Source organism: Pteronotus mesoamericanus, unplaced genomic scaffold (assembly GCF_021234165.1).
Source record: "Pteronotus mesoamericanus isolate MK-2021 breed Mesoamerican mustached bat unplaced genomic scaffold, CSHL_Meso_final contig_52, whole genome shotgun sequence".
Taxonomy (NCBI): Eukaryota; Metazoa; Chordata; class Mammalia; order Chiroptera; family Mormoopidae; genus Pteronotus; species Pteronotus mesoamericanus.
Window position 1 is genome coordinate 1200553 of NW_026555189.1, and position 23326 is coordinate 1223878.

Genomic DNA, 23326 nt, shown 5'->3' on the forward strand with positions numbered 1-23326 from the left:
CATATTTAAAGGCTGATATCTTTTGCAGTAGCTATATTCCTCTGCTTTAAAATTTTTCAAGGGAAACATTAATAGTTAGAAATCTCAGAATTGTGTTAATTACGAACTTTAAAACTTAGTAATCAGTGTATATGCTTTAAATCTGTATTAAATGGCTGTGTGTATCCAGTTTATTCTGTATATTGATACTTGTAAGAATAGAATATCAGATCCATCAAAGGTAATTAAAATTAAGCTCTTCACTGTCAAAAAAAAAAAAAAAAAGAAGTGGTATGGAATTTTGTCAAATGCTTTTTTCTGCATCAAACTGACATAATCATAGGATTTTTTTCTTTTTCCTGTTAATGTAATGGATCACACTGATTTTCAAATGTTGAACCACCCTTGCATACCTGGAATAAATCCCAGTAGGTCATGAGTATATTTTTTGTACATTGATGGATATTATTTGTTAATATTTTGAGACATTTTACACTTGTGTTCATATAGATTTTGGTTTGTAGCTTCCTTTTCTCATAATGTCTTTACCTGTTTTGAGTATCAGGGTAGTGCTGGCCTCATAGTATGAGTTATAAAATATACTCTTCTGTTTTCTGAAATAAAATGTAAATAATTAGTATTATTTCTTCCTTAAATATTTGGTAAAAATTTACCAGTGAAATAATCAGGACCTTATGCTTGATTTCAGTAAACCATCTGGGCTCGGTGCTTTCCTTTTTGCTTAGTTATCAATTATTGATTTAATTTATTTAATAAATATAGGGATCTATTATTTATTAATAATAGTTTATTATTAATAATATATATCTATTTATCCTTGTATGAGTTTTAATAGTTTATGCCTTTCAAGGAATTAGTCTTTCATCTAAGTTAGCAAAATTGTGGGGCTATAGTTGTTCATAATATCCCTTTATTATCTTTTTAATGTTGATGTGATCAGTAGTGATGATTGCTCTTTCATTTCTTACATTGATAATTTGCATCTCTCTTTCTTTTTCTCTTGACTACCGTTGTTGTAAGTTTATCAATTTTATTGGTTTTTTCAAAGGAGCAGGTTTTGGTTTTGTTAAGTTTTCTGTTGTTTTCCTGTTTTAAATTTAATTATTTCTGCCTTGATTTTATTTTTCCTTTGCTTGTTTAAGCAATTTACAATTTGAGAAGATCACTCTAGGTGCTGTATGGAGATTGAATTAAAAGAAATGAAGAACAGACACTAGGAGACAAATTATAAAGGTACAGATGAAGACAAGGCAGAAGATAACAGTGGTTTGAATCAGGGTGGGAGAACTGAAAAGAAGCTCACAAACTGCTGCAACCAACCTTAATCTACAGAGGCAAAAATCAATCCAATGGGTATGTGTGGAGTAGACTTGGAAGAAATAAATAGACACATAAAGAGGAGGGATGGATCAGTCTATAAAATAGAAAAAGGTATAACTTCAAGTCACTAGTTGGAATCAGTGGTGTCAGTGAATGTTTAACAGTCAATTCTGGAAAGAAAAAAGAAAACCCCTGATTTGTAGCATTTCTCCATGTACCTGGTGAAATACTCCCCTTATGGCCAATTGCAAGCGATCAAAGTGGCATCACTGAATACATAGTTGGGAATAGATGCGTAGTAGCTGGTGCCAGCTGGCATGAGCCAGCTCCATATACCACAGCTTCTAATCCCCTAGCATTTCTAGGATTTCATGAAGAACCTTGGAGAAACTAATACTGATAATAGGGATTTTAGGCCTCAGTTACAATTTCCTTCTTCATTATTCCTACTGAATGATTCATGGTATATTCAAAATAATATAAAACTTTAATAGACAAAGAATTGGGTATGGGGCAGGTCCTACCCAGTATGTGCCCAGCTAGTAATAGGTCTTCATTACTATTTGTGGAATGGAATTGAATTGTATATTTTGTCATTTTTCACCCATATGAAATCATAATTTTCTCATGGTTGTGATCCTATCATAGGCCTAATAAATAAGTAATTTTAAACACTTGAGTTAAAGTTAACACCTCGCTATGAGATGTCATTGCCATCTCTTTCTCATTTAGAGCTTTCTTGTGCTTCAAAGTCAAATGAGTATAAATGTGTTTTCTCTGCTTTGTTTCATGGAACAACCCTAGAGCATGAGAGGATCTCACCACCTTGGTTTTTACCTCTGGGGTTAGGAACATGATTTATTATGAAGCTACAGGAAATTAGTTGATGAATATTTCAAAATGGAGAGGAAATAATGTAATTCCATTGTTACCATAGAACCACTGTATCTTGGAGTAACCTGTAGCCATAGTAACAAGATAAGGGCATATTCTTTAAATGTTTAACTACTATTCTACACTTCACACATTCAAGTACAGTCGATTCTTATTATTTATAATTGAATTAATTTTTTATACATTTGGGGTCTACTTTTCAATACTGGTTTTCAATTACCTTAATTTAAGATGATGAGTGTAATAAGATTTTCTTTAGGCCATTACTGTTAGAACAGGAACAGAACGACTAAGTGTAGGAAGGAGCTGAAAAGGGTTTTTTTAAAAAATGAGTAAATATTTCTGAATAAGCCCAATAGTCTCTTTGAGGATAAAATATTACAAGTATAAAGTTAAAATCCATCTCTAGGTCTTCAAAAGTGACATTCATGTCTGCCTGCTATAAGTACTAAGTAAAAATATATTAACTATTAGTTGGAATTAATAATAACACTCTATAACAATAGTTCATATGGTCTGAGAATTTACCACGAACATGGATACTGTCAAGAACTGTTTTATTTAATCCTCAGAAAAATCCTATGAAGTAGGGACTATTATCGCCTCCATTGTATATGTGGAAACTGAGGCACAGAGACATTATTATATCTAGATCAAGGTCATCTGGCTGATAAGCGGCAGGCATGGGGTTTGAACCCATGCAGCTCAACTCGATAGTCCATGATTTTACCCACTGCTCTCACTGCTCTCTTACTTCTGCCAGCCAGTCAGAAAGGGCTCTGATTCCACTGTGCTGCCCATGTTCTCCCATGTGCCTCATCATCTCTCTGGTCCCTGAAAGAATAATGCTTCAAAAAGTAACCAGAGCCTACTGCTTCCTGATCTTTGTATCAATTCCACTGAATTCACAGCTATGGCTCTGTTGGTGTGGTGTGTTGTGCTTAAAGCCATGACCTCAGAGGCCAGTGGGAAGGAGACCCCACGTGAATGAACAGAACACCTCTACCGTAGTAATTTCTTCAGGAAAAAATAAAATAAAACAAGAGCAAAACAGCAATGAAAAAAAAAAGACAAAAGAAAAATAAAGGACTCTGTATGACAGTATGGTTTCTTTCCATTGGCTGAACTGCATTGACACGGCACTCAGTGTCTGTTGAACAATTAAATCCATGCAAAAATAATGACTGCATTGTTGTTGCAAATAATGACAACATCACCCATGACCTGCCAGGAATGCTCCCGGCATCGTGACTTCGTTCAAAAGCCTCTGATCTTCAAAACTGCATATCCTCTCTGATAATGATGATCTCTTTTTCACTGAGCTTGGTGGAGGCATAATGTTGGGTTTCAAACAATAAATATGAAACCAAGCGCTGTCTGCCCAAGACTGGTGATTGACAGCTGAGAGGTGAGTCAGTGTCTCCCCTGCTCGGAGTTTGTCAGAAAACAAGGCAGCATTGCAGCTTGTGGCACCCTGACAAACAGCCCATCACTGTAATTAAAGCAGAATTGGATGTCCTACTGCTTTGTGCTTCATCTGCCTTCATGTGGACAAATAAATTGGAGAAGCAGCATATGGATGGAGACCAAAAATTAAATATGATGTTCCCGTGTTTATATCAGCAAGGGCAAGAATTAATGTATCCGCCGTGTCCCCAATGCAACTGGGCCATCTGTATTGCAAACCCCATGATGCCAAAGAGGGGGGAAATCACATTCCCACTGCTATTCTCCAGGCAGCCTGCAGGCTCCTTGTCTCCACTGATCTACCCTACGTAGCACATGGGGACCAGGGTCTGTAGCTGCTGTTCATTAGGAGAGAAGGCTATTTCCATCAACATTTTGCAAAAAAGGGATGATGTTCTTGAAACAGACACCTGGGTGGATGGAGCCTTCTGTTCACAGAAGCCAAACTCTCTAGCCCAGGTAATGAACTCATTCTGACAGCTGGAATTTTATGTGATATTTCAGGAAAATTCAATCCGGTTCATGGTAAAAACAGATAAATAGCTGCTCTGATTGTCTCTATTTTTGCCTTTTCTTCCCTTCCTTTGGCAAAACCTGGGCACAGTAAAACTCATACAACATCTGCAGGAAATAGATATTTATTCAGTCAAAGAATGGTGCATCGATGATGTTCCAGGCCCTAAATGTACAGTTGAGAACAGACCAAGTCTCATGATGCTTATATCTGAATTTATTGCTGATCACGTATTGCCATCTCCTCAAAAAGAACATAGAAAATAGCAGACAAGTAGATTGGATTATTGCTTCAACTTAAAAAAAAAATTCTGCCTGGGCAACGCTAAATCAAGTTAGCATCCTTTGTAATGATTCTAGCATATTGGTTAAAATCTGTTAATTTATATGGTAACTTTGACTCCTTGGGAGAATGTCAACTACAGGAATAAAAGATGCCTTCAGCATCCAAATAAGTACAATCCTGTGTCACTTCATCATGGGAGACACTTCACAACTACCTAACACCTGTGTCGGCTGATTTTGGCCAGGAAAAGAGAGAGAGAACAGGGGTGCATTGACCAAGCACTTGCCATGTATTGCAGCATGATCAACTGAGTAATTTCACCTTATCCTTCCCCAATGTGGATGGCAGGGATTGCTAGCTTTGTCTCATGTAAGAAGAAACATAGCTCAGATGATCTGAGTGACCTGCCCAATTGTCAAACAGCGAGTCACCAGCAGAACAAAAACCACATGCAAGTCTGTCTTATCCCATTTTTTAGAGTCTACACCCTATGATTGGGACGTGCATGGATACTAATTCCCCAGCCCACAGCAATTTCAAACCAGCAAATTCCAAGGACTAGTTAATCTCACTAGAAGCAGGCAGAGGGGCAGCAGGATGAGTGGCTGCTGAGAGAGCCTGGACGCAGAAGAGATAAGGAAAGTATAAAAGCAGACACAAAACATACAGCTCAATGAAGCCACTTACTGTAAGAAACTTATGATATCTCCATACTCCTCAGTCTCAGAAACTTTAACATAATTCCCTTTGATAGCCATAGTGCCTATTTTCCCACTATGCCACAATTCCATTAATAAATGGGTATGTTAACTTTGGTTTACCTTAAGAAAGGGAACTACTGTATGAAATATTACAAAGATACTAGAATTCAAGTGGTTCCCTTTTTCAGAATGTTTTTGCCTCAGTTACCTGTAATATTTAGCTAAAAGGAACCATTCTCTCTACAAAACTAAATGCAGGAAATGTCATCCCATGACACAAAATATACTCTACATCTTATACAACATGAGTTGTATAGTATGTGTATACATACCTACTCAGATATTATATTTACATTTCTGAGACTTTCCCAAATACCTCATTTTTTCCTACCAAATTCTAAGATAATGGTAACTAAGATAATAAAGGAAAATTTATGTTTATTAATCTCAAACTTAGCATTTATTCTACATATAAAAGAGTACGTAGGTAATTGCATGTAGAAGTGAAGGTGTATCCTTTGCTGTGAACCCATTTTGGTCAACCACTGGAGCTGACTTGACCATTCATTCATTCAAAAAATATATATTGAGAGCCTAGTCTGTGTCAGACATATGCTAGATGCTGAGGGTAAGATGAGAACAAGCTGAGCAAACAGCCAGTACAGGAATTATGCTCTCGGGGATTAGCCTGTTTGGGTTACTCAAGTCACGCTCCTCAAACAAACCAGGGGTCACATAGTGGGATACTTTCATTGATATATTCCCACTTTCTGGAGTTCTTCAGCTAGTTCTTTCCTGTTCAAAGCCTGGGTTGGTCCTGTAGCATGCTCTGATCCTGGGAGGGCATGTGGGGCCATCAACTGAGCTCTTAGGTTGGATCACACTCTAAGAATATTGTTCTGAGCAATGAAAAGATAAGGGGTAAGAAAGGTCTTAGAAATGATCTCAGAGATTGTGGATGCCCTGCTATCAATCATGGAGGGCTTGTGCTGGGCCTTGTAAGGGTCTGCGAAGTCCCCAGGCAAAGGCAAACATTCTCAGGGCAATGGAGGCTCAGAAGGCCAGGAGCAGGCAAAAGAGCACCTGCATGAAGGGCAGAAGATGAGTATTTTTTCCTACCTTTGATTCTGGACAAATCATTTTCCATCTTGTCTGTAAAGTAAGGTGTGCTTCTAGCACTAATATGCTATGATCGCTCTGGACTGAGGGAGGGAGAAGGTTGAAATGTTGATAAATCTAAACACAACCTAGGAGTATGAAGAGCTTTAAGGTCAATTCTCCTGACCTAGGAAGGGAGCTAAGGGACACTTCAGAGACTAATGTAGTTCACTGGGGATGCCAAATGATGATGAATGTGTCAATTTTCTGTCCTACAATTTTACATCAAAGGACCAAGGCTCTTGTTCAACTTATTATGTAAGAAGTTTTCCTTTAGCTGGGATAAATGTGTTGCTAGAGGTCCTTGGTTGGGTCATCCCATTCCTAGTAGGCAGAACCCAGGGACAAAAACAAAAAACATGAGGTATTCTTGAGTCATGTTATATCATGTTCCATGTCTTAAGAATTTTTGCATGGTGGCCATTTAGTAATGTGTCTAAGGACAACAGAAGAACGTGGGCTTTCAGTGTCCCAACCGAGAGGAGAAGCTTGTGATTGGATGTCACCAATGCCTCAGGAAAAGGTGGGAAACCAGCTTAGTACAAAGAAGTAGTAACCAAGTTGTGTCCAGGGAACTTGACCTTAGATTAATCTATTATCATCATTATTATTATTATTTCCATTATTACTGTTATTATTAGTAGTGGTAGTAGTATTGGTAATCTCACCTAAAAACAACAGCTCAGATATGTACAGCAATTTATCCCAGCGGATGACTGAGAAACCAGTGTGGCTGTCTGATATTTCTTAATAAACACTTGATTAGCAAAGGAAAAAAGAGACTTTGTTAGAAAATCTTTTGACTTGATGTCTGTTTCTTGAGATCCTAAACTTTTCATTTTTTTGGCTCATAAAATAACCTATTTGATTAAATTAAAGCCTGTTAAGAACAAGAAATTCTCCCTGGCTTTGGCTGAGAATTCCCATAAAACTGGCTGAAAGACTGCCTCAACCCCAGGATCTTGGGGCTGAGAGGGAGGATGTTCTATTAAGCCTGTTTTCTTTGAATGGGCCCTGCAAGCCTGGGAGTGAAATGATATCATGAGGACCAACACAGGTGGAGAAGTAGTGACCCTCTCCAGTTCCTGACAGTAAAGACAACAGGTTTTAGTGTGATCCAAAGACACAGAAGAGGCTCTTACTCTAGCTGATATAGGCAGCTGTCACTCCTGAGTAGGAAAGAAACTGGATATATTTTTCTTTAGAAATAAATAAGTAAATATGTCACCTACTCCATTCCCACAATTCATTGTAGGGTCAGAATAATGGGTTTAAATTTAAGCTTCTACCCAACCCACTTTAGCAACTGTTTGACAGAATTTACTAAAATTGACCCAATAATCCCACAGCTAGGAATATATCCAGCTGAAATGTGTATATATATTCACTCAAAGGCACGCACAGAATGTTACTGCAGTACTATTTGCAATGGCCCCAAACTGGAAATGATCCTTGTTCCTCTCAGTAGTGTGAAGGATAGAGTATGGTACATTCAGAAAATGGAATACTATGTATCTGTGATTCTCCAAATGTGCCCAACAACATTAAGATTGAATTCACTAATGCAATGCTGAGCAAAAAATTTATAAAAGCCAAACATAAAATACGTGCTGTATGATCCCATTTTTTTCTTTTTTATTATTATTTTATTTTATTGTTCAAATGCATTTGTCTCCATTTACCCGCCCCCACTTTCCCCTGCTCATCCCACCCCCACCTCCCTCCTACAATCCCTCCGCACCTTGGCTCTGTCCATGTGTCCTTCATACATGTTCCTTGATTTGACCTTTCCCCTTCCTTTCCCCACTATACCCCTGCCCCTTTCCCCTTCATTTCTGTTGGTTTCTTTTTTCTTTCAATGTTGCTGGTTATATTTACCTTGCTTGTTTGTTTTGTTGATTAGGTTCCACTTACATTATGTACCAACCAAATGGTGAAACCAGCTCATGGGGATGGAGGTCAGGGTTGGCTACATGTGGAAGATGTGGAGTTAGTGCTGGAGAGGCAACATGAAGGGGGTTTGGGGGTTGGTCGTGACTTCATGCGTGTGTGCTGTCTGTAAGTAAATCATTGAGGGGCATATTTGTGATGTCGCATTTTGGCACCTGTATATTATATTTTAATAAAGAGATCTTTAAAATCCCAGCTTTACACACCCTGAGGCATCAGAGAACTATACCAATCACTCAGTTTCTGCCTCTTTAAGGACCATGAAACACCTTTGCATGCTGTCAGGAGAATTAGTGGTGGGGAATAAAGAACACTGAGCCAAAGGGCCCTTCTCACAGAGGGCAATTCTTAGTGGCAGAGAGGAGACAGCACAAATGAAGTGGTGTTTAATGATGAGAAAGAGAATGTGAGTGAGAACAATGGAGGGACCATAGGAGGAACTAGAAGCCTTCAGGTGTACTCCTCTCTATTTCCAAGAATGTATGGGGGGGTGTGTATCCAATTAGCTGTGTTTTTTATTCTTAGCGGTGCTGAGGATATACTGCCCCAGGTGCTATACAACATAACGGGAACAAAAATGTTCCAGGCAAAGAGGATATTGGGATGGGTGGGGTGAGGAAGCTGGTGGTACCCAGGGAAGCAAAGCTGAAGTGGGAATGGAAAAGAACTCAGCAGAACAGGGACACAGTGGTTTTAAGCCCATCCCAGGTAGGCATCAATTACCTTGCTATTTTCTTGAGATGTGCTGTTAAACCAGCTCTTAATGGCTTGTGTGTGGTTTGAAGTTTCATATAATATAACAATCTGTCAATACACCTATTTACTTACATACCTATGCAAGATTTTTAAATGGTGATGGTTCTGGCAGTAAAATTTACAACGAGGAGATTGTAGAGGAAGCAACTAAATGCCAGTTATTAGGGACAGTGTAAGAGGTTTGTAAGCATTTTTGTGTCATATACTTCTTTGGAATTTAGTATATCCTGTGGCATTTTTCTAAGAATATTTTAAGTACAAAAAATATATACTGAATTACAAAGGAAACCCATCTATCCATGGACCCCTTCATGGTCTGTAGACCCCACATTAAGAACCCCTGGAACTCAACGACGGCCATGCAAATGGCAAATATAACACACAGCCTTTCCAAAGGATATAAAGACAGACATTTAAGGATCCGAAAAATGTTTCTGCGCCCTTGATGGGCAAAAACCAGGGACTGACAGATGGTCGCACGTGGGTACTGCATGTGCGGGACAGAGCTTCTCACACTGTGGGCCTCAGAACTGTGAGCATCGGCAGCACCAGGGTGCCCGGAAGAGTGCTAACTCTCAGGCCCCACTCCACGCCCAAGGAAACCAACCTCTTAGGACGAGGCCGGGAATCTGTGTTTTCACAGATATGTATGCACTTTAAAGGTTGGAAAGCATGACCTTGGAATGTCAACAGTGGTTATCTCGGGGTGGGGGGACTTGGGGATATTTTTATATTGTTATTGTTAAATATATGTTTTTCTTTAAAGTTCTTACAATGAACACCTATTATTCTTATAATAGGGAGAAAAGTTATTAAAAAGAAAAAGACAAATTTATTGCACAGCATGTCAAAAATGACTTCTAGGTGCAAATAACAAAATAAAAGCACCACTTATGAGGAATTTCAGGTTGTCAAATAAATGAACTAAAAATTGAGGAACATAGAGTCTGAATTGTGCATACTAACGTACAGCCAAATATCAGATTCAAAAAAGAACCATCTTCTTATACCATACACAAAAATAAACTCAAAATGGATTAAAGACTTAAATTTTACACTCAAACCACAAAAATCCTAGAAGAAAACATAGGCAGTATAATCTTGGACATTTCCTGTAGCACTGTTTTTTCTGATGTCTTTTCAGGCAAGGAACACAAAAGAAAAAATAAATGGGTTTATATCCAACTAAAAAGGTTTTTTTCACAGTAAAGGAAATCATCAACAAAATGAAAAGACAACCCACTGAATGAGAGGATATATTTGCCAATAATATATCAGATAAAGGGTTAATATCCAAAATTCATAAAGAATTTATAAAACTCAACACCAAAAAAGCAAACAATCCAATTAAAAAATGGGCAAGGGACCTGAGTAGACACTTCTCCAAAGAGGACATACAGATGGCCAATAGACGTGAAAAATGCTCAACATCACTAATTACCAGAGACATGCAAATTAAAACCACTGTGTGATATCACCTCACACCTGTCAGAATGGTTATCATCAATAAATCAACAAACAAGTGCTGGCCAGGATGAGGAGAAAAACAGATTCCTTGTGTATTATTGGTTGGAAGGCAGACTGGTGCAGCCACTGTAAAAAGCAGTATGGAGTCACCTCAACAAGTTCAAAATAAAACTACCTCATGACCCAGCTATTCCACTTCTGGGAATATGTAGAAAGAAATCTGAAACATTAATTTGAAAATAAGTACGTGCACTCCGATGTTCATTGCAGCATTATTAACAATAGCCAAGATTTGAAACCAGCCCAAGTGCCCTTCAGCAGATGAGTGAATGAAAGAGCTGTGATACAATTATACAATGGAATACTACTTGGCTGTAAAAAAGAAGGAAATCTTATCTTTTGTGACATCATGGATGGACCTGGAGATTATAATACTAAGTGAAATAAGTCAGAGAAAGACAAATACCCTATGATCTCTCTTATGTGTGGAATCTAATGAACAAAACAAACAAAATAGAAATAAACTCATAAATATAGAAAACTGACAGCTGTTGGGGGAGTGGGGAGCTGGATGAAAAAGGCGATGGGGCTAAGCAAAAAAAAGAAAGAAACAAACAAACAAAAAAAACCCTCTTAGACACAGAACAAGGGTACGGTGATCACCAGAGAGAAACAGAGGCAGGGGAGGTAGGAAAAGGTGGACGGTAAAAATGGTGATGAGAGGAGACTTGACTTTGGGCGGTGAACACACAATACAAAGTACAGATGATGCATTATAGAATTGTACATCTGAAACCTCTAATTTTATTAACCAATGTCCCCCCAATCCCAATAAATTCAATAAAAAAGAAGAAAGTACTAAGAAGAAATGTATTTAGGATGCATTTGAGGCTAGAAGGCCAGCAGTGAACACAGCTGTTCAGCATTTCTGAGCTAGCAGGAAAAATCTCAAATCCCCAACATGGAAGGATGAACTGAAATCCCTGGGCATGGATCCGGCAGGGCGGGTTTTCAAACCTGGGAAGACATGAAGGGACATCTGAAACTCCTATGTTCCCACAAGTCTGTTGCTGCTACAAAATGAGTCTATTCCCTAAAAGAATGGCTCTCCATCTCATCTGCAAGTCTATGTCTACATAATGTGCAGGTAGCTCTGTGTACCAAAAGGAGTTTGCTCTTGTTTCAAAAAAGGTCAAAGAGTAAACTTTGGAGGCAAGGATAACATAGCTGCTTTCATTTCACAAAAGATTTACCAACACACAGTTAAACCCTCAGTCCAGAGGACTTTCTTCAGCATCCTAGAAAGGCATAACGTTCCCAGCTAAGACAGACCCTTCTTCTATTTCCTTCACTCCCCACCATACACTGATATCCTTGCACACAGATGCTACCCTTTCTCCTCAACAATAGCCCTGGACTCTGTCCTCTCTCTAGTCCCCCTGCCTCTCCCCTGCCCAGATGCCCCTCATTGCCCATCTAGCCTGCTGCCACAGCTTCTGTCTGGGTCTTTCCTGTTCCTGGTTTTTAGTCTTCAGGTACCAGCCACTGCAACTAGGTTCAACTTCCTAAAATGCTAATCCAGTCACGCCATACTCTAATGTATAACCCTCTGTCATCTGTAGAATAAGTTGCAAATTCCCCAAAGTAGTTTTTACGGTAATTCATCTTCTAGCCCTTGGTTATTTCTCTAATTTTATTTGTGAGGAGTTCTCCTTGCCTCACAGCCACATTCAATTATTCTCAGTTCTCCAGACACACCATCCTCTCTCTTGCCTCTGGACATTGGATCATGTTCTTCTCATTGCCTGGAGAATTCTTTCTTTTCCCCTGGATGTCACTTTGCCTACTGATACCCATCAGGCAGCAATCCTCATGGGAATGACTTCCTTGGCCTTCTCAACTTCTCCACGTTCCCACAACTCTCTATTACAGTGCTTCTCTCCCCATTTACTAGTCTGTGCTCCGCCTAGAATGGATGTCCTAGCACATAGCAGTTCCTTGATAAATATTCCTGAGTGAATAAATAAGTGAGACCTTGCCTAGGAAGAATGTTTGCCTACCCAAGTGGCCTAGTTGAGGCTCTTTCTTCACCTTGTGATTCAAACCATGCAATGCAATAGGAAATGGAGGGATTTCTGATGAAACACTCACAAATGGGAACATTTGAACTCGCAGAAAAAGGGTTCTTTGTGTCCAGGATCTCGACCATCACTGCTACAGAGACAGGCCAAGCTCCAATGCCTGCAGGCATTGCTCCCAGTGACCAAGTCTAAGTCTCTCTCTTATGACCTATTTGGAAGCCAGGGCTGGTTCCAAGCTACACAAGAAAATAAAGGTGCATTCGTCATTCATTTCTTCCTCTCTTCAGAAAACCCTTTAGTGGCCTGTTTCTGCCTCCATCAAGTTTCTGCCTCAATCCTCTTCAAAGCTAGGACTAAAAATCTGACCACAAAAGGGCCGATCCATTCCTCACAGTGCCCTGGGCCCTACACCTTCACAGCCTTTATCAACTGAGTCGGCTGTAGCCTCCTTGCTGAGAAAAATGAGCAGTGATATCTCTTAATTACACCAAAGTTGGCCTTTCCTGCTTTCACTTTTGTTCCGTGTGACTCTCTTTAACCAAGGTTGTCAGCAGAGACACCAACAAAAAATGTATTGGATGAAGCACAGTGGCTTTCCTCATTTGCTGAAGAAAGCTTTTTTCTGCTTATCAACACGTGGTCTATTTGTTAAACTAAGACATGACCTCCGGCCTTGACTCAATGTGCAAACATGTGCATCAAATAAGTGTTGGTCAGGTGAACCTCATTTCTCCACACTTCACAGGGAATTTTATCCCTTCCTTCACTGTTTTTCAGGTAGAATTGGGACAATTGTTACTGAATTTGTCAGCCTCAGGAAACTGACTCAAGGTTTTATTTTTTTTATCCTGTTTTACTAATCCAGTTGGAAATATCTAATGCTTATAATAGGATTAGCCACTTTCCCCACTTGCCAAGTCCATGATTATTCAGTAGCAGCAGCGATGGAAATGTGGGGAAGACAACTTGTTCAAATCAAATCTCATGTGAAAGCCCAATGCGGCACATGGCCCACCTTCTCCTGTTTTTGGCTCTCTCATTTTCTGAGGTTAACATTTCTGAAAGGTGATAGAAAGAGGTGCAAAGGGCCATCATTTCAGTATTATGCCTGCTACAAAATAATCATACGCACACACACATGCGCTAAAGGGGTGATTATAAACTCTAACATTGATTCACAGACTGAGAGCCTAGAAGGAATAAAATATTTTCATATCTTTTTCCAGGGGGAAAGGTTTTCTCAGTTTCCTGGGAGTTAACATTGTTAGACTAACACTATTTGTCTTCTACTGCACTCCTTTGGGCTTATATTTAGTCAATGTTCTCATTCACCGGCAACTGGTCCTTTCCAAGTTTTACTTTCTGGAGATGATGTGTATTTTTGTCTTTTTCTGTGGCTCCATTGATATTTTAGTAGAAATTTGGGAGGTCATGCATCAGCAGCAAGCAGCCTGACACCATTTGAACCTGAAATCCAATGGACATTTAGTTGGGTTGCACTACAAATGTTAACTTCATGAGATTTTCCTCCAGTCAAGTGCTTCTCTCCTTCCCGTTACACATATTTGGGTAGCACAAATGGGTGACTTGACAAGAAGCAGGAAATGATTCATTCCATTCCAATTTTGAATATGACAGTTGTGAAGCCAGGCTCATGTCCTGCATGCCGACCTTCCTAGCAGGCAGCCCGCTTTTTCCTATGCTAGTTGTCTCATTCCATAAGCATCCTTTTGTTAGTGGCGTAAAAACGGCACCTCGTATAAACCTCGGTTCAACAAGCCCAGTTCTTGAGTTCCAGTTAAGAGAGGAATCCAGAGCCAAGACTCAAGTTATAAGAGAGAGCTTATTTAGAAAGTCACAGAGGTGGAAGAAGTGAGCCATGGAAGAAATGGGCTCAGGGAACAAGTTACAGCAAAAGAAGGGTCCTTGGAGCTTCGGGGCGGGGGAGAGAGAGAGAGAGATATACACCTTGAGAGATAAAAGAGGAAAGAGAGATTTAGGTGTGCTACAGAGAGACAGAGAGAGAGTGAGTGCACCCTCGGGAAAGGCGCAGGCATGCTCCATAGTGATGGCTGCTCAAGGGACATTTGTGCAGAGGACAGGTGTGGCAGAGCTGAAAGAGCAAAGGTGCACAGTCTGCTTCTAGTTTGCATTTGGCTGTGTAACAAGTTCCTTAATGTAATGCAAGGAGCAGAGTTGTCAAAAAAGATCCCTGAGGCTCACCCTGGACAAGAAACTAGCTGAAACCCAAAGGAAATGGGTGAATGGGTAAGCCACTTCTCCGTGCTGGAGGATCCCCTGAAGCATAGCTTCCCATGGGGCCAATGCATCCTGATCCCATCCAGCATCACATTCCATGGGCCCCAAAGAGAGTGGTATGCTGGAGGCAGGTCCTACTGACAATTGTTAAATATCCAATAATTTTGCAAATCAGTAGCTTGACATTGCTCACTGTGGGAGTATTCATACTAAAGAAAGTGGCAAACACTACAAATCAGGGCTCTCCTTGTCCCGAAGAGCTAGTTGCCCAGTGTACTCCTGCCCAAGGCATCTGCTTTGAGTATCTAGAATATCAGACAACTCCTACAAATCTGGGTACCTGCACTTAGGCTGCCAGACACTCCAGGCGTTTGGTTATCCATCCACCGACAAGGTTGTATTTGATCGGGCCAACTAAGAAGGAAGCAGCATGGGAGCAGAGCGCCTGTCGTGGCAAACCTGTACCGTGTGTTCCGCTGTCCGTCCTGGCCCTGGCACACTGTTTGCAGGATGATGGGGCTTGGGGAGTGCTGCTTCTCATTTTTAGCTCACCCCTGGCTTACATGTATCCCTTTTTTCCAATGAAGCCTATTCCTTAACCCACGCTATGTGCTATTTTGAAATCCACTTGGAGCCGTGGTATATGGTAGCAGCAAAGCAGAAGAAACTCAATTTATATTAACAACTCAATTTGTATCACAAGTAGACCGTCTCGCATGGTGCTCTAGCCTTGGCTTTCTCAATAGCACAATGGGATATAATATTGGTTTCTGAGTGTGTACTAGACAAATGACAATTCACATGAGCACATTATGCAATGGCAAAGACCCATGGAAATTACACATTCACATTATGTTCTGGTAGAAATCATTGATTTGGAATTGAAGAGTTTTAGGTTTCATATCAGCATGGCCACTCTCTTGGACAAGTTACTTAATTTCTCTCCATTTCAGCTCCTCCATCTGAGAAATGGGGATAGTACTTTATAGAGCTGTTGTAAGAACTGAATGGAACAACAAGGATAGCCATTCTTAGCAAAGATCCTGACACTCATTAGATGTTGAAGGTTTTAGTTGAATTTGGAAATTTCTCAACTCTCCTACTTCTAGGGTGCTAATTCAAGCTGAAGTGCCAGATCCTTTAATGTTCAAAAATAATTAAACATAAATTCAGTTTGGGGCCAAATGCACATAATAATAAAGCCTTGGGAAACTTTCAGATTGAGAACTGAAAGGGTGATAAACTCAGGGCTAAAAATATCGCTTCCTCCATAGGCTCAGATGCCTTTATTTGTTAGATGTATAACATTGAGGTCATTTTTGCATTTATATGTATTTGGTAAAAAACCAAAACAACTCAATTATATTTTATCCTTAATTAAACTTTGTGGAAAAGAGGGCAATACTTGCTAATGATGAATATAAGCTTTTATTAGACTTAGTCAAAGTAAGTTAGGATTCACTCTGTTCAGTTGTGAATAAAGATACAATTTTTGATTTTTTAATTTAAGCGTATTTTAAATATCATTGTATGAATGAGCAAATCCCAAAATATAGGCTCACTCTCTCTCTCTCTCTCTGCCTCTTTCTGCACACACACACACACACACACGCACACATAATCCATCAACATCAAATTTATCACTATCTGCTAAGGATGCTTCTATAACCTTACATAATGGTTGACTGACAAGCAATTTATCTTGTAGCCCCACTGCCACTGTGAAAAATTAAAATTTATAGGAAATATCCAGACTGACTATATAATGGTCTGTTAATTTCATTTTAAAAACAAACCAGGCTATGATCACTTTAATTAACAAGTAACCAGTAAATGCCTTATCCAGCCAACCATAGACCTGGCTAGATTTCAAGCCAAAGAATATTTGAGTCCCTACTGTGTGCTAGGCACCATACTCAATCACTATACTTGATAAATTATAGTTAATGAGAAGATAAGAAAAATATAAAAGACACTAAGTTGCTACTCACTGTGTGTTGTGTCATCAAAGAAATATGAACATGTATAAAGGAGATCAAACAAAAATTCCATAGTGGAGACTATCAAAAATAAGCTTTAGCCCAGCACTGCCAATAGAAATATAATGCAACGTATATAATTTTTAATTTTCTGGTAGCCACATTCAAAAAAGGAAAAAGAAATATGTGAGATTAATGTTAATCATACCAACACAAAGTATTTTTATTTCAACATGACAGCAATGTAAGAATTATTAGTCAAAGAAAGGACATAGACAATGGAGAGGGGAATGACTAGGGAAGTGGGGGCAGGCTGGGGGAAGGGAGGCCAAGGGGGAAATACTGGCACAACTGTAATAGTATAAACAATAAAAAAAGGTATGTTCTATATTTCTGTGAGTGTTCACTAAGGTTTTGAAATCCTGTGTGTATGTTAATCACACTTACACCTCAATTTGGATATATTTTCAGCAAAAATACTTGATCTGTATTTAGATTAAAATTTACAGTCAAAAGGTAGATTTGTATGCCAAGTTGTCCCAATAATTGGATCAAGTAGTATTTTTAGGTTAAAATTTAAATTACTTTCTCAATCGCACCCACATTGCAAATGTCCAATAGCCACATGTAGTTAGTGGCTGCCGTATTGGGCAGTGTAGACGTAGAACTTTCTGCAGTGGCATAAATGCCCCATGGGACAGTGCAGCCTTCGAATGCCAACAGGGAAGCCCCTGTGGGACGAGGAGGAGCAGGGAGTGTCAGAGAAGAGGGAACAGTTCAGAATCAGGGGAGTAAGAAGGACATGTGTGCCGGTGGGGTTGCTGGATCTAGAAACCAATTCTGCTGTTCATTTCACCATGAATTTTTGAGTTTTGAGCTTCTGGACACCTTAGATCCCCTATATGTGAATTTTTCTCCTATACACTAGCCAATGGTAAGTTTTAGTTATTTAATAAAACTACTAGTTGTTTTAAAAAGGGGAAGTTTAATTTCTGAGAGGAGACATGTTGTTAGATTTGGATAAGAGCTGTAAATCCATGGGTTTTAAAAGAGGTAGAGGGCTGACGGTGATTCCATAAAACAAGTCAGAAGATAGGATAATAGGATGGAGCTCGGGAAGCTGGGCCATTTCTGTAGGAGGGTGAGGTTTGAATGGTGCTGGGGATCAGTATGAGATCTCTGGTCCAGCCTCTGGGCTTGGCACCTAGGGGTTCTCAAAGTGATGCAAATGACTAGTACATAGAATAAAATAAGTGTAATTCTAACACCTTTAGACTCCTTAGCACCTATTTGCATAAGTGGGCATAAATGAGAGGTACACAATACCTGGGTGTGGGGAGGCCCCCAATAAACATATATGCAGAACTCTGAGGGACATTTAGCAACTGCCATAAATCGCCTTCATGTCTGAATGTCTGGCTGACATTCATGACACAGTCAAAGCCGAGTCCTGGTTCAGTGGTTTTCATGGTTTGGTTTAATGTTGATTCTGGATCTATGTTGATTCTTTACGAAGAGCACATGGTCCAATTACATATTTCTTCTATTCTGGGTTAAAGAAGTCCTTCTAAAAGCCCATTCTACCAATTTATGGGGGATATAAAAAAAGGATTTTCAGTAAAATATACTTTCATTGGTTTTGATGAAAAGGGTTTGTGATGAAAGTAGAATCTCTAATAAGCATTTCATAAATGACTTGTCTTTCAAACTTAATATAAAACAGAATAAAATACGTCTCCCAAGACTTCTTTGCTTTCTTACAGATTTAAAGTCCCCTGCTCTCAATCAATTGGGTCCAAGAACTCAAAATTCTCTAAAGATGCAATCAAATATTTATCAGCGAAAGTTGGTAAAACTGAGAAATTATTTATGGCCCAAATTTTGAAATAGTCACACTTTGAAGGGGGAATAAGACAGCATGTGCTGGGAAGTACGCACTTGTTACGAGGCACACACTCCTGGACAGATCTACCCTGCTGTCTGGAATTCAAAAACAGGGAGGAAATCACAGGTTTGAGGGTGTGTTCACGGCTGGGAGTTTTGTCCTCTTTTCACAAACATTCAGAGATATAATGGAAAAGCACTCCCCAAATTCTAGTAATTTAGCTTCTTATCAACCAATTTATTTGGCAGTTACATGAATTATGCAACAGTCAAAACTATGTCTAATCCCTAGAGCAGTCTGCATGCCTCTCTGTGAATATACAATTCTATATGGCACAACCCTTAACTGGGAGAACACCCCACAGAGGGCTCATTTCCTACAGCACCTTGCTTGATGTCTTTACCCTTTAGTTAAAGGCCTCCTTTCTTGAAAGGAATTCAGGTTGCGATAAAATATGACAAAAAAATAAAAAAGAGAGAAACAGATACTTAACAAAAAAAAAGTACTTTTGTGCCATGATGCCAACTTTTGTGTTGTTTATGATAATTTTATATTTTGCTAAACTTAATTTGTCCAGCATTGTATTATGAAATTCCTAAATGCGGAGGAAAATAAAAAATAGAAGTTTATGGTGCTCCACCATTCTCCCATCACCTAGACTGTACCATCCCCAACTGCTATTCTTGTTTTATCATACACCTCTTCATTAACCCGTCATCCCGCAGTCCAAGTTATTTTTTGGTGTGCTTCGAAGAATTACATTCGATCTTAATGCTGTTTTAAGGAGAAAAATTGTCAGCAAGGATATTTCATTCCATGGAAGAGAATTCTCAGACTACACTTAGCAGCCCTGAGCATATTGGTTAAGGACACAGACTGAAATCTCAAAGAGTTGTCACAAAGCTTGTCTCTGCTGTTTCGGGACTGTGTGACTTGGGACAGGTCCTCTGAGTCTCATTATTCTCATTTGGCACATTGGAAGATAATCCCCATGGGGCTGCTATTATGAGAATTAAACATAATAGATGAAAAATGCTTATGATTTACAGTACTGGACAAATAAAGAATTTGTGATGATTTTTCTCCACTCTGTAATCTTATGAGATCAGGCACTTTGTCTGTTTCCCTTTGTTATTAAATCCCCAGCCTCTAGCACATTGCCTTGTAAATAGCAGTCGTTGAATGTATGCTTGTTGACATGAATTGAGTTGAATTTCAGGGATGTTCCCTCCTGGGATGCAGCAAGTACTTATTGATGGAGAGAGGCAAATACAGTTGGCTTCAAAGGCATGAGACACAATAAAGGTAGTTCAGGAAAGGAGGTGGGAGCAGAGGATAAGACAAAGAGAAAACCTAGCCTGCAAAAAAAAAAAAAAAAAAGTATTTATATTGACTTTAGTGATGGAGCAGAAGCGCACTCTCCTGTCCCACAGACCTCACCTTTTCAGAGCACACCACCGGCTTCTAGCCGCCATAGCCTTGTTGCCTGAAGGCTCTCCCGCAAGCCTCAGAGGCTGCTGTGCCTGTGCACAGAGCTCAGGGCAGGCCGAATGGACTGACAAATCCATGCGTGTAGGACTAACCCTCAACCCACAACCGGTGGGGTTGGCGTGAAAATATCCCAGCTCCCTTCCCTGTGGAGAGGATAGCCCTGATGGTGTGCTCTATACTGTTTTCTACTGTTTCCCTATGGGATTACAATCCAGTCTCTCAGAGTGGTAGCTGTCTTGATAAACAGGTTTCCCAAGTGGCTGCTTCCCTTCCCTTCTCTCTTCATCACTCCCTTACCAGCATTCTCTTTATGAACTAAATAACATACCTGCATTTGAATTCTTGTCTCAGCAAACTCAAAGTAAGACAAGTGTCTTTACTTTTATAACCACAGAATCTCTTCAAATGGAGTGCTACACTGACTTAGAGCTGCCCTCGCTCAGGCAGTTAGGGTGGTTGGGGATGATACTCAGAGGCCTGAGCCTTCCCTCTTTGGCCCCCTTTCCCTTCTCCCCGCCTCCCCAGCACTCACTGAAGATAACCTATAAGCTCTCATAGCTTGGCAGAGCAGTGCTTGTCAGCTACTGGTGGAGTGGATGATGATGAAAGAGATAAAGAAAAGAATAAGATGAATGAATAAAAGCAAGAAAGCACAAAAAGAAAAGTAAGTTCCTTCAAAGGCATAAAGAGCATGGAAAAATGAGTACTTTTTGGAAGGCAGTGCAGTTATTCTGCAAAAACCATCTGGAGTTTTGGGAGGCTTTCACACATTACAATGTTAGTAGACTATCACATTTAGGAAAACAGTTGCTTAGTAGAGAATCCAGGTTGAGAGCCCATGTGGGCAGTACATAAAGCACAGAGGAGAGATGATTCCTCAGCTTGGAAACAAAATTTTGTTAAGAAACAATGCAGAAGAATTTCTCTAGTTAGCTGTACACTTATTGACCCATTGTATACCTCAAGGAAAGAGGCTTATGAAAACTATCTAAATATACTTAGGGGGATGAACCTGTGTGACAGAAGGAAGCTTTAGGATGATCACATAATTTAACGTCCAGGCATGGACATGTTTAAGAGAAAATGCGGTGCTAATAATACTTATGCCAGGACAACCAATTTTCCAGGCAGCTGAGATGTATGATCACCTTTGTCATAACCTAATTAATGGAATCAAAACTTCAGTACTGAAATTATTATATATTAATGGTAGACAGGAAAGGAGAACATATTTTCGATCAGTCCTCTGTAGTCTTGATGTGCACCAGAATCACCTGAAAGTTATGCCCAAACAGGTTCCTGGTCTTATTCCAAGAGTTTCTGGCTCAGGGGGTCTGGGGTTGGACCAAGAATATGCATTTCGAGTAAGTGACCAGGTGATGCTGATGCTGCTGGTTCATACTCTTGAACGAGGACTGGTTTAGATCAGCTTTGGCTGTACATCAGAAGTTATGTGAGGTCTTTTAAAAGTACAGATGCTTGGTCCTCAGCCCCTGGCCAACTGATTCAACCTCTGAGGGTGGAGACTGGCATCTGCATTTTAACTGCCCCAGTGACTCTGAGGCACAGTGAGGGCTGAGAACACCAGGTTTAAAGAACCGGGACACAACTTGTGTCTTTGAAACTGTGGGCAGAGCCTTGCAGACTTGAGGACGTGGGTCCCTTGGCAATTGCCATTGTTGGTTTCAGGGAAAATTACATGAAGCCAGCAAAGTGGCTAGGGCTCTCCGAAGGGGCGGGGCTCATCGGCCCCTCCCCTCTCTGCTTGGAACAGCTCTGCTTCCCTTTACATCCTATCCTGCACCCCGGCAAGGTTTTGCTTAAAGAAAGACATTTGGCACAGTGGTAGTTTAAAATTATAGATACAGTGATTACAAGGACATTGGATAAACAAGGTTTCTAATTTCTGATAGAAGTAGGGTTGATTTCTAATGGTCCAAGTCACCCTCAACCTCCAGATCACTGTAAACCTCCTTCTTAGCCTATCTGTTCCCACTCTTCCCTCCCACTCAACTCTGCTCCCATCAATCATTCCCTACAGGTCAGCCAGAAGGATCTTTCAACACACACACACACACACACACACACACACACGCATGTACGCATGCACCCACACTGAGAAGACCTTCCGGGGCTTCTTGCTGCATGCACAATGAAACACCACCCCTCACTAAGGCCCCCAGGACTTCAATTCTTACCACTCTCTTTTTTGCTTCCTGCATTGTAGACAACCGGACATTCTGCTCCTAAAATATACCCCATTCTTTCCCATCTCCAGGCCTTTTCTCCCAGCCAAGAATACTGTTTACCCAGATATTCCCATGGCTGTCTCTGTCTCATCCTTCCAATCTCCACTCAAATGTCAGTAACTCCGACCAGCCCTCCCAGCCATCTGTGTAAAGATTCCTTCCTCCCTCTACTCCCTGGTCCTGCCATTTACTCTTTTCCACATCACCTCGCTTCTGTTTTTCACAGAATTTGTTATCTTCTGCAGTTTTTTTGTTTATATATTTAGTCATTGGAATATCTGTCTCCTCACTAGAGTACAAGCTCTATCACGATAAGGGCTTGCATGCTCGTTCACACCTATATGTACCCAGTCCAAATGCTGGGGTCCTCATGTAACAGGTGCTCCTTATTTATTTAATGAATGAATAAAACAGCCCAATAGCCCCAGTCATGAGATCATTCATTCAACCAAGCACTACTCAAATTTCAAGTTCATTAAAAAATAAAAACTGGTTAAAATTTGATTTTCCACGTTGACTCTTCTATAGGGAGAGCATGTGTTGACTAGGCAGCGGCAGTGTTTCTGTTGATTTAACAGTGACTTTTGTCTTGTTTTGATTTATGCAAAAGTGTTTTCTGGATCTGGTTAGTATGATTTTGTTTCTTTGATCTGATTCCTTTGATCTGAGTTTTTTGAATGCTGACCCAATGCTGCTCCTGGAATAACACATTTGAAAACTAGGATCTAAATTAAAAGACCGCGTATCATTGCACCACTACAGTAAGGGAGCTTATCTGGGCAGTTGCCTTGACGTTATCTATAAAAAGCAATGAGTCTCTTTCTTAACCAATGACATCTTTCTGACACAACTTCAGTATCATTGCCTACC

The 23326-nt window shown here is 40.0% G+C and overlaps 1 protein-coding gene across 3 annotated transcripts in view; it reads right to left on the bottom strand.

Annotated features, from left to right (window-relative positions):
* CDH13 (cadherin 13) overlaps window positions 1-23326 on the bottom strand; it is a 983248-nt gene that overhangs the window by 538425 nt on the left and 421497 nt on the right. The gene's annotated exons all lie outside the window — the stretch shown is intronic.